This window comes from Tachypleus tridentatus, chromosome 6, assembly GCF_004210375.1.
Source record: "Tachypleus tridentatus isolate NWPU-2018 chromosome 6, ASM421037v1, whole genome shotgun sequence".
In the NCBI taxonomy this organism is placed as follows: Eukaryota; Metazoa; Arthropoda; class Merostomata; order Xiphosura; family Limulidae; genus Tachypleus; species Tachypleus tridentatus.
In genome coordinates this window covers 134,930,670-134,946,908 of record NC_134830.1, presented here as the reverse complement: position 1 = coordinate 134,946,908, position 16,239 = coordinate 134,930,670, and the positions used below count along the sequence as shown (strand labels likewise).

General features: G+C 36.5%; 1 long non-coding RNA gene across 1 annotated transcript; it reads left to right on the top strand.

Annotated features, from left to right (window-relative positions):
* Positions 1-785: 785 nt before the first annotated feature.
* Positions 786-5,966, top strand: LOC143253740 (uncharacterized). The gene is made up of 2 exons (XR_013029835.1): positions 786-2,249; positions 4,869-5,966. It is a non-coding gene; the product is annotated as an uncharacterized LOC143253740 (long non-coding RNA).
* The last annotated feature ends 10,273 nt before the right edge of the window (positions 5,967-16,239 follow it).

Sequence of the window (16,239 nt, the reverse complement as noted above, 5' to 3'; positions counted from 1 at the left end):
GACACTATTTTCCTTACATTTCACCAGTTGTCAATCGATTCCAGAGTCTGAGACATGTAAAAACATAAAACGTGAAAGGGTCTTTATTTGTTAATGGCCTGGCATGGCCAGGTGGTTTGGGTGATCGACTAGTAATTTGATGGTTGCGGATTCGAATCCCTGTCATACCAAACATGCTTGCCCTTCCAGCCGTGGGGCCGTTATAATGTTACGTTCATTCCAAATATTCTTTGGAAATAAAGTAGCCCAAGAGTTGGTGGCGTGTGGTGATAACTATCTGCCTTCCCTCTAGTATTACACTGATAAATTAGGGACTGCTAACTCAGATAGCCCTCGTGTTGCTTTGTACAAAATTCAAAAAACAAACAAAGAAACAATACAATCTAAAGGTACTTTGGAACACGTGTATATAAACAGTGTTTCGTAAAGCACCGTGTAGAAGCTGACTCGAGTTCTACAGGATAGTTGATAACCCTATTCAACTGTTTTGTGTTGGTTTGACTTCCGACTAGCAACCGTCTTTTAGTTGTCCTTAGTTTCTCAATAGTCCATTCAGGGTCATATTTAATGCCCCTCCCCCTTTTCCTAAGGTGTTTGAAAATTGAGGACCCCCCGTAAGTCTGACACTGAACTCAATATAACATGAGAGTTTTCACCGAGTAGTTCCAGACACGGGGAGGAGAAAACATATGTATATGATCAGCTTTTACGGTGCAAATACAAATTTCAAAAATATTTAACTTAACTACGATGTTACGTTTACATCGTAGTACGTACAATTGTGTGTGTGTGTGTGTGACATGTGAGAGGGGTAAATCCCCCCTTTTGCCCCTTCCTGCAATGATCTGCCAGATTAATAGTTGACCGTTTTTCTCTAAACGAAGTAAATATTCTTTAACATGTTTCATATGAAGGTCTTTAATAGAGCACTTAACATGATGTACAAACGCGGCCTAAATTCCTTACGTAACCTAAGGTGTCGGTGTCACCAGACCATCGACGTAATCTCTCTTATCAGAGCCGTGTGTTTCACCGCCTACGTACGTCCTCCAATCTGCTGCAAAGTGAGAAAGCGAGCTAATCATGTCATGTTTGAAGCGGTAGAGTTTTCATTTCCTTGTCTTTAATCATTCTTCCAACCTGAAACGTGCCATTTAAATGGCGACCATAGTTGACTGTGAGATACTGCGCCAGAGGTGAACTGGCTCCCAAAAAGAAAAATTAAATTCACGAGACAGAGTGGAAAAGCTAGACGGTATGAGGTTTCCATACCTCGAATGTAATTTGGCGTGGATTGCAAGTCGGCTTTTATATTTAAGTTACCGGAAACGCGACGTTTTTAACGACCGTGGGCCTAAAATGTCGTCACGTCAAACCCAACGGTGTTTGAGTAAACAAAGTAGCTTTTCGGCGTGATGGATTAAGCTCAGGGTTCCGTACGACATGAGAAGACATTTGAAAGAACACGGAGATCCGAGCAGAGATATGGACCCAATTAACTCAACCCAAGAAACTCTAGTAGGCAGCGGCATCTAAGATGTACAGATGAAGGACTTTAATGGTTAATATTCTCTGTATGTGTACATTGGTTACTACGAGGTTAGTAGCCCGTAAAGCCCTTATATATAATTATAAGGCAAGCCCCCAAGTAAGAATTGTTGAGGTCATACACAGTAAACGCTCATGAAGATTATGGTGGCAGACAATACACAACTTAAATATTTAAATATTTATACATTATGTAAAGACAAAAAAATGTCCCAAACGTTTTGTGTTGTTTTTTTTTCCAGCTAGGCCTAACAATGTGATTCTTTGTAAAGAATTTTTAATTCTCGAAATTTCGTTTACCAAACAAGCAATTTGTCACTTTTCTTTGTATTTATAAAAAATTCACGACATGAGCGCGTGCTTGAGCAGTTAACGATGTATATGGATTAACGTGAACAAACGTTATACAGTTAGCTCTAACAGTGTGATTCTTTGTAAGGGTTTTTCTGTTGTTGTTTTTGTTTTTTTAACTTCTCCGAAAGTTTGTTTTTCGAACAAGCAACTTATCACTGTTTCCTAAATGTAAAGAAAACTTAAGACACGAATGCGTGCTTCAACAGTTAACTACATATATGGATTCACGTCAACAAACCTTATCTCATTTGATGTCTGACATTGCTCGTGAGTTGCAGCCGTGGTACATTTGGAAACAAGTAATAGGTCAAGATAGCCAAGTTCCTACCTTAATATTGATATGTTTAGTAAGTTTTTAACCTTAGTTTTTATCCTTATTACAATTATTGTATCACGTTTTATAGGTTTTGGTCAATTTGAAGTTTTCTAAATTAAACTTTCACGAGCTAAAAATTTCATCCTAATATAATATAGGCTTAGAAATATTAAATAGAATGGGACATGAACCTCAATGATTTTTGTTTGTTTGTTTTAAACAGTGAGAGATATTGAACTTTACTCTTCTATATTATAAGCCACCAATTACGTACAGAACACTTTTTTTTTCATAAAAACGTGCGCCATCAAATGCTTTATCATGCGTTGATTTTGTGATGTTTTTATATCAACTGCTAATCCAATCTACTGTTAAAAAGATATAGATCAAATAACGTGTAATAACACAATAAATATGTCAGTGGAATGGTACTGAGAAAGAAAATAAGGCAACCATGTATAATGACACACAAAGTTAGTCTAAGAATAATCACGTATAACACAGCAGTAGTCAGTAGAATAACCACATGACACATTAAATAAATCAGTAGAATAACCATATGATATATTAAGTAAATCAGTAGAATAACCACGACACCTTGAGTAAGTCAGTAGAATAATCTCGTAACACTAAGTAAAATAGGTAGAATAACCACAAACGACACTAAGTAAATATACATTTTTCATATAGCAGTTTCTTTCTCTTGTGTGCGGGTGTGTATATTTGTTATTCTTGTACGGAGAAAATATAAAACCTGTAAAAGATCGTAATGTTTATCGTTAGGTTGTATGTCTCATGGCAAAATTTTATTCAAAACACAGTGTTAAGATTAACGTATTTCAATCATGTATCATATTAATATTATCGTGAAGGTTTTCTTGTCCTTAATGGCACAAAAATGATCTTATAAATACGTTGTTAGACTTAGTGTATTTGAATTCACACCACAACAGTTGGTTGGTTTGGTGATTTATGGCGCAAAGCAACTGGGCTATCTGCGCCAAAACAAATGACTACACCACAACAGATGGTTGTGTGTAAATGTCGAAGTCGAACATTGCTGTAGAAATATTACTAAAACACTTTCTGATTCATAGAAATAACTTACGTTCCACAGAAGATCGTTTCGAAGATTCACAACTTATAAGAATTTATAAAAGGTTATTTATCTGAAAAATATTTATCTCTTAAAAAATCGTTAAACTTTTATTTTTAAACGCCTTTCTTCAAACCCATGAAGTATAGTTATAATTAATTACAGTTATTATAAGACATTAATATTAGGCCTAGGATGTTTTTTAACACTATATTCTTTATGTAGTCCGGAGATTCTCAAACTTGTTTCTGCGTGCCACTTTTAAAATATTGATCGAATTATAATTATTGTACCACTAAATAGTTTTCAACTTAACAGCTAGTGTCGTACAGATGACTCGCTTGGTGTAACAGTTGACAACCGGCGTAGCACTGACGAAACACGTACCATAGTTTGATAAACCCTGATCTAGCCCCTCAGTAGCTTGTTTTAGAATTTCGCACAAAGCTACTCGAGGGCTATCTGTGCTAGCCGTCCCTAATTTAGCAGTGTAAGACTAGAGGGAAGGCAGCTAGTCATCACCACCCACCGCCGACTCTTGGGCTACTCTTTTACCAACGAATAGTGGGATTGACCGTCACATTATACACGCCCACGGCTGGGAGGGCTAGCATGTTTAGCGCGACGCGGGCGCGAACCCGCGACCCTCGGATTACGAGTCGCACGCCTTACGCGCTTGGCCATGCTAGGCCAGCCCCTCAGTAATTTTCAGGTATTAGAATACTGTATAATAATAGTAATAATTTAAAATACTACTATTATCGAATCTTCTAATTCGTCAACATTTTAGGGACTTACGTAAAAAAGGTTTTATTCAAAAATATTATAGGCCTAATACTAATGTCTTATGCCTTGTAGCTATGTTTAAAATTATTCAGAAATATTATTTTACTCTTTGATATATTCTATACACTAAGAAATTTTCTGACAAAATCCATGTGCCATCATTTATAAAGAGAAAAATCGGATTCTGACGTGTAACTTTACTCTAAAGAACAAACAAAAACACATAACACAACAGTAAAAATATAAAAAGGCCTTGTCAAAGAATATAAGTAAAACAACATGTTATTAGAAAATAATTCACAATGCATAAACTTAAATTTTTATCTGTTATCAAAACCGTAGACAGAGAGGGATTTCTGGAGAGTCAACGTCTCAAAATAATTAATTGCTTTCCCTCCAAAAAAAACTGGTTCGACGATATGTCTGTAGGCTTAAAACGCTTAAAGCCGGGTTTCGATAACTAAGGTGAGAACAGCATTGGTTGATCATTGTGTAGCTTTGCGCTTAACAAGCAAAACAAAAACGAGTTGTTAGGTTCCATTTAGAAATTGGTGCGACCATCGGTTTAGAAATTATGTGACACGCTCACACACAGACGCTAAACATTATTATACATTTATATGACACAGTAAATAAATAACGTTTAAGTAGCCACGTGATCCCTAATTAGAGAACAAGCGAGTACATGCTTATTAAAAGTTTTAAAATGTTTTCGTTTTGAGTTTCTATTTAAAACTCCATTATCTAATAAGAAGTTGTTTCTTATAGGGCGGCAACTTCAACTTTCCATCTCCTACAAGATATCTTGCGAGCTAACCCTGGACAAAGGGTTAACACTCTTCATATCTCCCAGTGGGATAACGGTATACTTACAGATTTACAACGCTAAAATCCGGGGTTCAATTCCCCGAAATGGACACGACAGTTAGCCCAATGTGGCTCTGCTCTTAAACAAACAACCGTTCCACGTATTCCTAATGTTTTTATATCAACTGCTAATCCTCATGTAAAGTGTCTGTTAACAATTCTGCCACTAGTACGAGTCGTAGTTCAGGCCCAAGATGAGGCGAGCTTATTCTAATGAATATGTTTTCATAAATCAATTAATGACCTTACCTCGTTATTTTGACAAGAGGAAAATGTATGGTAAGGTTATATAAGTCTTAAAACATTTGGTGTAAACAATACAACATTAATATTAACGACATATCTTAATCTGAGTTTCGAACAGAAGTTTACAAAAATCTACCATGATGAATACCAAATAGATCGAAATGGTTAGGCTTAGAGCTGTGATTAAAATTGTAGCTTCTACGCTTCCCCTTTTGCGTGTGCGTGTGCAATTTCCTTTTTCTTTCCGAAGAACGTGATGTGTACAACAACTGCAATATACGATAAAATTAAACTTTCGACTCATTAGTACCACAACTTGTCAGTTAAACACACGAATCTTCACAAAAAAGACGTTTCACTCGTACGCCTCAGGGAAAATTGCAAATTTCAAGGTCAGTTCAAGTCACAGACGCTTTTCGAAAGGTGGCGTGTTTTAAACAATTTATCCAAACTTTATATTCATTGTCACTTTTCAGTGTAGATCCGAGAAACTTTCATCTCAAACGTTCGTGTTTTGAGTCTTTTTAATTGGGTTTGCTTATCTTTTAAACACGTCAGACGTTCTGCCCGTTCAATACTTAATTCCTTTTTCAATAGCATTTCCAGTTGTTTTTACTTCTTTATAAAATAAGTTATGACATTCGGGGATAATTTTTCTTGAAAAGCTTCCTATCTTTGTTTTGTTTTTTATATTTTAATTTGAAATTTGTCATCAGTTATGTTACGTGCAGTAGATAATAAACTGCATTCAATTTAAACTTTTAATAAGTTATTTTCATAACATTATATTGTAATTACTGGGCCCGGCATGGCCTAGCGCGTAAGGCGTGCGACTCGTAATCCGAGGGTCGCGAGTTCGCGCCCGCGTCGCGCTAAACATGCTCGCCCTCCCAGCCGTGGGGGTGTATAATGTGACGGTCAATCCCACTATTCGTTGGTAAAGAGTAGCCCAAGAGTTGGCGGTGGGTGGTGATGACTAGCTGCCTTCCCTCTAGTCTTACACTGCTAAATTAGGGACGGCTAGCACAGATAGCCCTCGAGTAGCTTTGTGCGAAATTTCCAAACAAAAAATCATGTAATTACTGTTCAAACTTGACACCAAAAATTAAACTAATCGCTAAGTGTTTCTATTCCAACAATATGAAAATTATTAACATAAAGGCAACTTATCCTTTGACCTACCAGATATATCTTGGAGTATTTAATGAAGTTCTTGCTTATCGGCTTTAATTGTGAAATTGGAAGAGCTGAAAGGGGAAAATTATAATGATGCAATAAACTCACTAATTATTCAAAACTTAACTTAAAATGTTGTCACTTTAAGTTCACTTTATGGTTTATTGGTTTTTTTTTTTTTTAATTTCGCTACTCAAGGACTACCTGCGCTAGCCATCCCTAATATTGCAGTGTAAGACAAGTCATCACAACCCACCGCCAACTCTTGGGCTACTTTTTTACCAAAGAATAGTAGGATTAACAGTCACATTATAAAGCTCCCATGGCTGAAAAGGTGAGCATGTTTGGTGTGATGGGAATTCGAACCCTTGACCCTCAGATTACGAGTCGAGTGCCTTAACCACTTGGCCATGTCGGGTTTTCACTTTATGTTACATGCACTTTCTTTAATACATTTCTAAAGACGACTTGAAGTTAAAATTCAGTGTCAGACATGAATGGTGAATGCTCTTCTGTAGCAAAGGTATGTATGTGGTCTTATGGTTAGGGTGCTAGACTCACAATCTGAGGGTCACGCGTTCAAACCCCGTCGTGAACATACTTGCCACTAATAATCTTATTATTCGTTAGTAAAAGAATAGAGGTGGTAGTTATTGTTGACTAAATGCCTTGCCTCTAGTAAATCACTGTTAAACTTGGTACGAATAGCGCAGATAGCCTTCATGTAGCTTTGCGCAATTCAAAACACAACAATCAATACGTTTAAGGCTCGATACGATATTGATTATTCTTGTGTTCAATGAGATTTATATATATATAAATATATGTAAATTATATGCTTGGTCCTATCATATGCTCATGATTAAATTTTGTGTAAGTTTTATATTTAAGATGCATACTAGTCTTAAGTCAGGATCTTCCCCAATGGCCCAGCCGTAAGTCTGAGGGCATATAACGCTAAAAACCGGTTTTCGATAATCGTGGTGGGCACAGCACAGATATCCCATTATTCAACTTTGTGCTAAACAGTAAATAAGCAAATTTACACGAATAAACTTTGTATATATATATTTAAGATAAATACTGACTTAAATTAGGCCCTATGGAATTTTTCTGAGTAAATATCGTATATTATTTATTCTGTGAAATACAGAATTAAATTGAGATGGAATAAAAAGATTTAATCGATAGTTTAAAATGGTAATCAGATTGGACTTCGTGGCTTTAAAACTAATCAACAATTTGATTGCTAAGATGCTAATACGACTTCCTGTGTGTAATTAACACTTCTCCAGTTACGATGGCTCTTCGAGTTTTTCTATTTCATTTCAAAAGCTCATGAGTACAACTCACATGACATATCAAATAGAATGGTATCTTCAAGTTGTTTAATAATTATTAACTATATAACATAAGGCTTTCGACGTAAAGAGATCTCCGCGTTGATTATCTGCTATAGAAAATCTCGTGAGATCAAATATTAATTCTTATACCCATAATATAAATATAAGTTATTAATAGCACTTCTATGTAAGAGAAATAAGTGTTTTTCGAACTGCACTCGTTTTATCAAAATAGTTTTATCACGAAAAATTCGGCATACTTGCTAACACTTACCAAAATAAGAAATAAAAATGATTGTAGTGTGTTTGTGTGTGACTAAAACACAAAACAGACAACAGAGTTTTTCTCATACTCAGAATACTTTATTTTCATGTCACATCTGTATTCTCTAGAGTAGCACAGTTTATTTTTAGAGTAACGTTTATTTTTCACTTGTTGAAGACCTGCTTGGATGAAGTAAGAAACATTCCAGCTCAAAATGGTCGTGAAATCTTGAAACGAGGACTACTGATTAGGCTTACGGAATCTTGAAACGATGACTACTGATTTGCCTAACTTATGACGAGAAAAAGTAATTAATTTGGTTTAGAGCAGATATGTACGACCTTGAAGCGAAGAACTGATTAGGCTTAGAATGCCTACATAATCTTGAGACAAAGACAGCTGATTTAATTTAGAATTACTAACGAATTTTGAAGGGAGGGCAAATTATTTGAATTAGATTCGATATGGAATCTAAAGATGAGAATAACTGATTAAAGAGTAGAAGTGACATCTAGCCCTCAGCAAGGGAACTAAAGAGAAACATTGTTAAAGAAACAGAGACCAGGTTTCTCGGATTGAAACTTTCGTAAGACCCGTTTAAAATTTTATTTCTTAAAATTGCTAACTCCAACTTCCGACAATGAAATGTAACATTATTGTGTTGTTGTTTTTTCACACATATCGAATATCAGTAAGTGAGTTAGGATAATCGTGAGTTAACAAGCGAAAATATTTTATCTCTCATACGTTATGGAGATTTTAGGATTTCACTTCTATATTGGTATGGGGTGCGAGATTTTGTCACTGGCGACATGGGTTTGAATACCTGCGTTACCACCAAATATTCTCCAAACTTTAAGCTGTGGTCGAACTATAGGAGTGACAGTCAAGTTTTCAGTGGGTGCTGCTGACTGGCTACCACCCCTCTGATCATAATACAATAATATAAATACGAATCAGATGAATATATATCTATTCTTCCCATCTTTCTTTGGATTTACGAAGAGCTTCCCCTCGAGAAAAAAATACATCGATGTATGCCACTTAGAATTTGCTTACAAGCTGGTTCGCCAACGCCATTTGAGGTAATCGTAATATACAATCATGTGAAAAAGTTAGGACACTCTATGAAAGTCTGTGTATTTTTGTAACATTTTTGGATATATAGATATTTAATCTCAATTTCAACAATACTGAGAGATTATAGGAATATAACTAAACAATTAAAACTGAAGAAAAGACTTATCAAGATCTTCTGTAAATGTAATTCTAAAAAATGCATATTCTAACTGAGGAAAAGTAAGGACACCTTACCCCCTAATAGCTTGTGTTACCCCCTTTGGCTGAAATAACTGCAGTGAGACGCTTCTTGTAGCCATCTACCCGTCTCTAACATCGGTCTGAAAACGTTTGCCCCACTCCTCAATGCAGAATTCTTTCAGCTGTGAGATATTTGAGGGGTTTCTTGCATGTACAGCCCGTTTCAAGTCACCCCACAGCATCACAATGGGATTAAGATCTGAGCTTTGACTCGGCCATTCCAGGACTCTCAATCTCTTAGTTTTCAGTCAGTTCTTGGTGGATTTACTGGTATGTTTCGGGTCATTGTCGTGTTGCAGGGTCCAGTTCCGCTTCAGCTTTAATTTTCTTGCAGATGGTCTCACATGATCCTCAAGCACCCTCTGATACACAGTAGAATTCATGGTGGATTCTGTTATTGTGAGCTTTCCGGGTCCTGCTGCAGCAAAGCAGCCCCGAACCATGACAGTTCCACCTCCATGCTTCACAGTTGGTATGAGGTTCTTTTCCTGGAATGCTTTATTTGGTTTACGCCAAACATGTCCTCTGTTCTGGTGTCCAAATAATTCAATTTTGGACTCATCTGTCTAAAGAACATTATTCCGGAAGTCCTGGTCTTTGTCTACATTCTCTCTGGCAAACTTCAGCCTGGCCTTGATGTTTCTCTTAGAGAGCAAAGGTTTCCTTCTTGCACACCTCCCATGCAAGTTAAACTTGTGCAGTCTCTTTCTGATTGTAGAGGCATGCACTTTCACATCAACAGTTGCCAGAGCCTGCTGTAGGTCTCGTGATGACATGTTAGGATGTTTGGAGACCGCGTTTAACATCTTGCGGTTCTGCTCTCGGGGTGAACTTGCTTGGACGACCAGACATGGGCATGTTGGCAATTGTTTTGAAAGCCCTCCACTTGTTGACTGTTTTCCGGACAGTGGAATGGCTGATTTCAAAATCTTTTTAAATCCCTTACCAGACTCATAAGCTGCTACAATTTTCTTTCTGAAGGCCTCAGACAGCTCTTTTGCTCTCACTCTCACTCTCACTTCAACAGTCAGGAGAACACCAAACTAAATGTCTGAGGTTTAAATAGAACAAGACTCCCTCATTCAAAATGCTGAGTAACGATCTTCTAATCATGTACAACTGGTGTGATACCATTGTGTGTGAGTTGAACCATTTTAAGTGGGAATAAATATGGGGGTGTCCTAACTTTTTCCTCAGTTAGAATATGGATTTTTGTAGAATTGCATGTACAGAAGATCTTGAAAAGTTATTTCTCCAGTTTTAATTGTTTAGTTATATCCCTATAATCTCTCAGTAAAATTGAGATTAAATATCTATATATCCAAAAATGTCATAAAAATACACAGGCTTTCATAGGGTGTCATAACTTTTTCACATGACTGTATGTAGCTAAAGTTCATGTTGGTTATAAGTTAAAACTAACCTTATAAGATTCTAGTCTATCTAACTATGCTATATCACATACGGTATTCGACTAAAGAATCCAAGAAAGACCTTATCAGCTTTTCAGAGTTTTTTTATCAATTACTTATGCATCATTCTGAGTTGACAACGTTATTGGATATGTGGCTTGAAATAAGATATGAGTCATTAAGATTCCAACAAATTTTTCCTATTTTTTTATTTTTGGATATTCACGTAAAGCTATAACTGAATTATCGGTACTAGCCGTCCCAAATTTTGAGCCAATAGAGTAAACGCCAAAACAGGTTAATAGCACCAACTGCCAACTCGTGGACTATTGTAATAGAATAGAGTGACTTGACTGTCACTATTATAACTCATCTACCACCCTAAATTGCAGAGCGTGGTCTTGCGGCAGTGGGACGTGAACCGTGAATTCTCGGTTATTAATTAATCTCATCAATTCATACTGAAGTCCCTTGTGTATATCGGGTATAAAATTAGTATATTTTTGCCAATTTTTTACACTGGATGTTTTCAGGTAAATACGCAAAACTAATCAATACAATGCAATATCTGGACCCCATCGGCAGTGAACGGTATAAAAACAGTCCGGTATTTCTAGGAGTGGCGTATATGGGAAAAGGAATATTTCAAAGTCCTCAGAATGGAGTGTGTTTCTGGTTCCGATTGTCAGCTTTTTGATACAAAGTAGAAAAAAATTAGAGTTGAAAAAACAACAACAACTACACAAACATTAGAAGAAGAAGGAAGAAGGAGAATATTAAAGAAAACAGATGGATAAGAACGGGCCAGGTGATTAGGGAGCTCGACTCGTAATATAAGGGTCACGGGTTTAAATCTACGTCACACACACACCAAATATTTGTTTGTTTTCGAATGTCGCGCAATGCTACACGAGGGTAATCTGCGCTAGCCGTCCTTAATTTAGCAGTGTAGGACGAGAGGGAAGGCAGCAAGTCATCATCACCCACCGCCAACTCTTAGGCTACTCTTTTACCAAAGAATAGTGGGATTGACCATACCACGGCTGAAAGGGCGAGCATGTTTGGTGTGACGTGAATTCGAACGCTTGACCCTCGGATTACGAGTCGAGTGCCTTAACCACCTGGCCATGCCGGGCCTACGCCAAACATGCTAAATTAGGGACGGCTATTTCAGATAGTCCTCGCGTCACTTTGCATGAAATTCAAAAAACACGAACAAACAAAGGTAGAAAAAAAACACAACAAAAACGCAAGCAAAAACAACGAATTATTAAAGGATAAAATATAATAAAACTGCAGAAAAAAACACAGAGAGACCGTTAGATAAACTTAATAAAAATAGCACATAACTCCACCAGAAAGAAACCAGATATTAGAAAATTATATAACATTTCTTGACTCTGACAATGCCAAATCTCAGTCTCTTATTGTGTTTTTGAGTTGACAAAGAAGCAGACCTGTTATATTTATTGATCAGAATCTGATAAAAAACAAACAAACAACCACTTTCCTCGTCATTCATTTCTCACAGTCCTCTCGGTATATTTTATCTTGCGTGCCTCAATGGATAGCTCTTCTAACAAATATAAAATGCACACTTGGAGGAGGTTTCTCCCAATTTGTTGTCTAGTTTTAGGTCACGCAAAATCTCCATTATGTATGTAGTTAAGACTAAATTGTTTAGTCTGTGTCGACGTGATTTAACCTTTGCTTGTAGAGCCAGTGTCCAGAAAATGTCCAAACACGATATTCTTCCATTAAATGTCCATCTGAAGACAACGAGACTTGTGGTTCACGTTATAATTTGTTAATAGTCTTAGGAATTACTCTGGTATCATTATCAAACTAAATATCGACCCATTATACAAAAAGATGTGACGGTAAACAAGTCTCCAAATCGTTTATTTTCATTTTAAAATATATTTATTTTTTGTCAATAGTCCACACAGACTGGTTCAGTTACTTTAAAACCCAGTTGACAAGATATATTATTTTTCCCATTTTGTTGTTAAAATACAGCTGTGAAGCACACTGTAAATTATTTATTTATTTGTTTGTGTTTGAATTTCGCGTAATGCTACACGAGGGATATCTGCGCTAGCCGTTCCTAATTTAACAATAAGACTAGAGGGAAGGCAGCTAGTCATAACCACCCACTGCCAACTCTTGGGCTACCCTTTTACCAAGGAATAGTGGGATTGAAGGTCACGTTATAACACACCCACGGCTGAAAAGATGAGCATGTTTGGTGTGACGGGGATTCGAACTCGCGATCCTCAGATTACGAGTCGAGCGTCTTAACCACCTGACCATGCTGGGCCCACACTGTAGAAATCACCTGTTAAGAATAATTTTACGTTTCTTTAACTAACCTTTTCTTGACTTGCATTCACATGGTCGCCTATATTTATATATCTTCTAACTGATGCCTTATACTTTCTATAACTAGGAGACGCTATAATGTAACAATACTCACATAGTGAGAAAAAATTAGAAATTTCGAGAAGGATGGAGTCTTCAAAACCATAACAGTTTAACTACACGCAGAACTCACGACTCTCACCGAGTTAAGTAACGAAATTTGTCTTAACTATTGCTTTCAAAATAATTAACTTTTATCACTCTAGTTATGAAAACTAAATAATTATTAAGTAAATTTAATAGTAACCATCAAGCTAAATAGTGTTGTATATCCAACATCGCCTCAATTGTATATTGTTGTTTAAACATGTATTGTGACTGAATTCGCAAATAAGTCACGATCAACGATACGTATCATGGAATAATATTGATAAGCCTTGTTTGTAACGATGCAAGATAAAGGATGGAGAATGCTACTATTGGTATGTTTATGAAAAAAAAATCGTAATGGGTATGCTAAGATTAATGTAATTTTTTTATTATCATTATTGATTCACAAATGCTTTATGATTTAAATTTGAAATTATCACATCTTTATACGCTTTACCACCTCAATTTAAATGTAAGAATTATTCATCAGTTTTAAATTAACTATATGATTTTTTTTTTTTAAATTCGCGCAAAGCTACCCGAGGGTATATCTGCGCTATCTGTCCATAATTTAGCAGACTAGAGAGAAGGCAACTAGTCATCATCAGTCGCAACCAGTTTGTGGACTACTTTTTTATCAACGAATAGTGGGAATGATCGTAAGTCACTTTATAACGCCCCCACGATTGAAAGAATAGTATGTTGGGTGGGACAAGGAGTCAAGCGCCCCAACCACCTGGCCCTGCCGGACCGATATAAAATATTAAGAAAAATTAAAACTTTGATAGTTTGCAAGCTTACAGTGTTAAAATTAGGTTTCGATATTCATGGTGAATGGTGTACATATAGCCCTCCATTGCGTAGCTTTGCGCTTAACAACAACCGACCAAATTATTTTCCACTAATCTTAGCCACGGTATAATGGCTCGTAGAATGACCATGCGTTTTTATATAAGGTACCAACTGTTAACTCATAATTCCATCATATTTTGACCAATTTGAGATCTAACTATATCTTTTCATTCAGGTCAAAACCTTTCGATTGGTGTATTTGACCATGCTCAAGACCTCTAGTCTTGCCTAAACTAATTTCAATCTGAGGGTAGGCTCGTAAAGTACTTGATAATTAATAAGCCCCCCGCTGGTACAGCGGTATGTCTCCGGATTTACAACGCTAAAATCAGGGGTTCGATTCCCCCTCGGTGGGCTGAGCAGATAGCCCGATGTGGCTTTGCTGTAAGAAAAACACAATGATAATTAATAAAATCGAATCGGGTTTACGCACGCTCCACTCTTCATATTGCTGCCGCACAAAAATATAACTAATAGAAAAGGAGGAAAGGTATGATAAATTTATTTATTTTAATTTTGCTTAAAATATTTTCAAATATCGCAGCTATTGAGGACTTCCTATCGTTTCAGTATGCTTCCATATCTTTTGTGACATTAGTTTCCAAAATATATGAATTAGGGGTTCGATTCCCCTCGGTGGACTCAGCAGATAGCCCAATGTGGCTTTGCTATAAGAAAACACACACACACCGAGATATATGAAAATTCCTATACACCATTCTTGCAACCAGCGCGTTCGTTACGCGCTCATAAAAAGTATCACACAACGTCTCGAAAATAAACCATGAGTGAAACACACATCACTTCAAGTACTAATCTTTTATTTTTCTACTAATATTTTCTAACCTCGAACATTACGCGACAAAAATTACTAAATTATTCATCTTAAGTCGAACAAAATAACTAAGAGTTAATGACGTAAATTACGTCTTTTTGATTATAAATAATATGGAGAATTTATAATAGAATGTACAACAAGCAAAACGAGAGTCGGGTAGAGAATATAACCTGTCACGTGACCTAATACTGATACACTCAAATCCTGAAAAAATAACTCTAAAGAGTCCAAAGTCAGCTCGTGTTTTAGCATACTTATTTAAATTCGTTTTGTCATTACCAATCCGTAACGTATAGTGCACTGACATTTCAGTTGTTCACGTTTGTTACTCAGAAAAAACAACAACAAACAACAACTGAATCGCTTTAATACAAGAGTAACGTGTTGTCCATCTTATTAAGCAATCAATGTTTCTTTAATATATATATGCAGATATTTAAATACAGGGCTCATTTCCATGTGGTAAGTTTCAACGTTACTCCAATAAGCCCTTGGACAAACCGATGAGAATAGTGTAAAGGTATGGACATATAAAGTGTTTATATATATATATATATATATATATTGGCTTTTCCTCCATGTCTCGATCACGAGTTTGTTTTTCATGAGAGGTCACTATATATGCAACAATGAAAATCAGAATTCGATACCCGTGATGGGTGGAGAAAAGTTAACCATTTTGTGTATAGATATACGCCACTGGAGGCTTAGCTTCGCGTTATAACAACAAATTAAGCCAAGGATGGCCAGATGGTTAAGGCATTCGACTCGTAATCCGAGGGTCGCGGGTTCAAATCCCCGTCGCACCAAACATGCTCGCCCTTTCAGCCATGGGGGCGTTTTTGAAGAAGAACCTTATCAGCTGTACCAGTCGATTTTTGTGTCCTTTTTCTACAATGTGAGCTCAGCAACAGTCATAGTTTAGGTCTTTATAACTATGCAATATTCGTTTCCTTTGAGTAGAGCAATTTAAATGTCTGTATATATATACAGTCTCTCCAATGTATGATTTCTGTGGAAATGGATAACAGTTTTAGTTTGAGATGAGTTAAAATTGAGTTAATGGTTTTACACATTTCCAGCAGATGTCAGAGTTGAATTTTTCCACAGATTGTTTTCATTTCCCGCTTTGTTGGTTACTGATAGTCCCCACCCCCTAGGATTTAAAAGTGGAATTAATTGATAACTCTGTTGTTGGAAGACGTAGATGACAGGTGGTTTGGGCTCCTTTATCAAGTACCTTGATGATACGACGTTTGGCACCAGGTAGATAGCACGGTCGGAAATGGAGGTAGTTGTCACTGTGTGA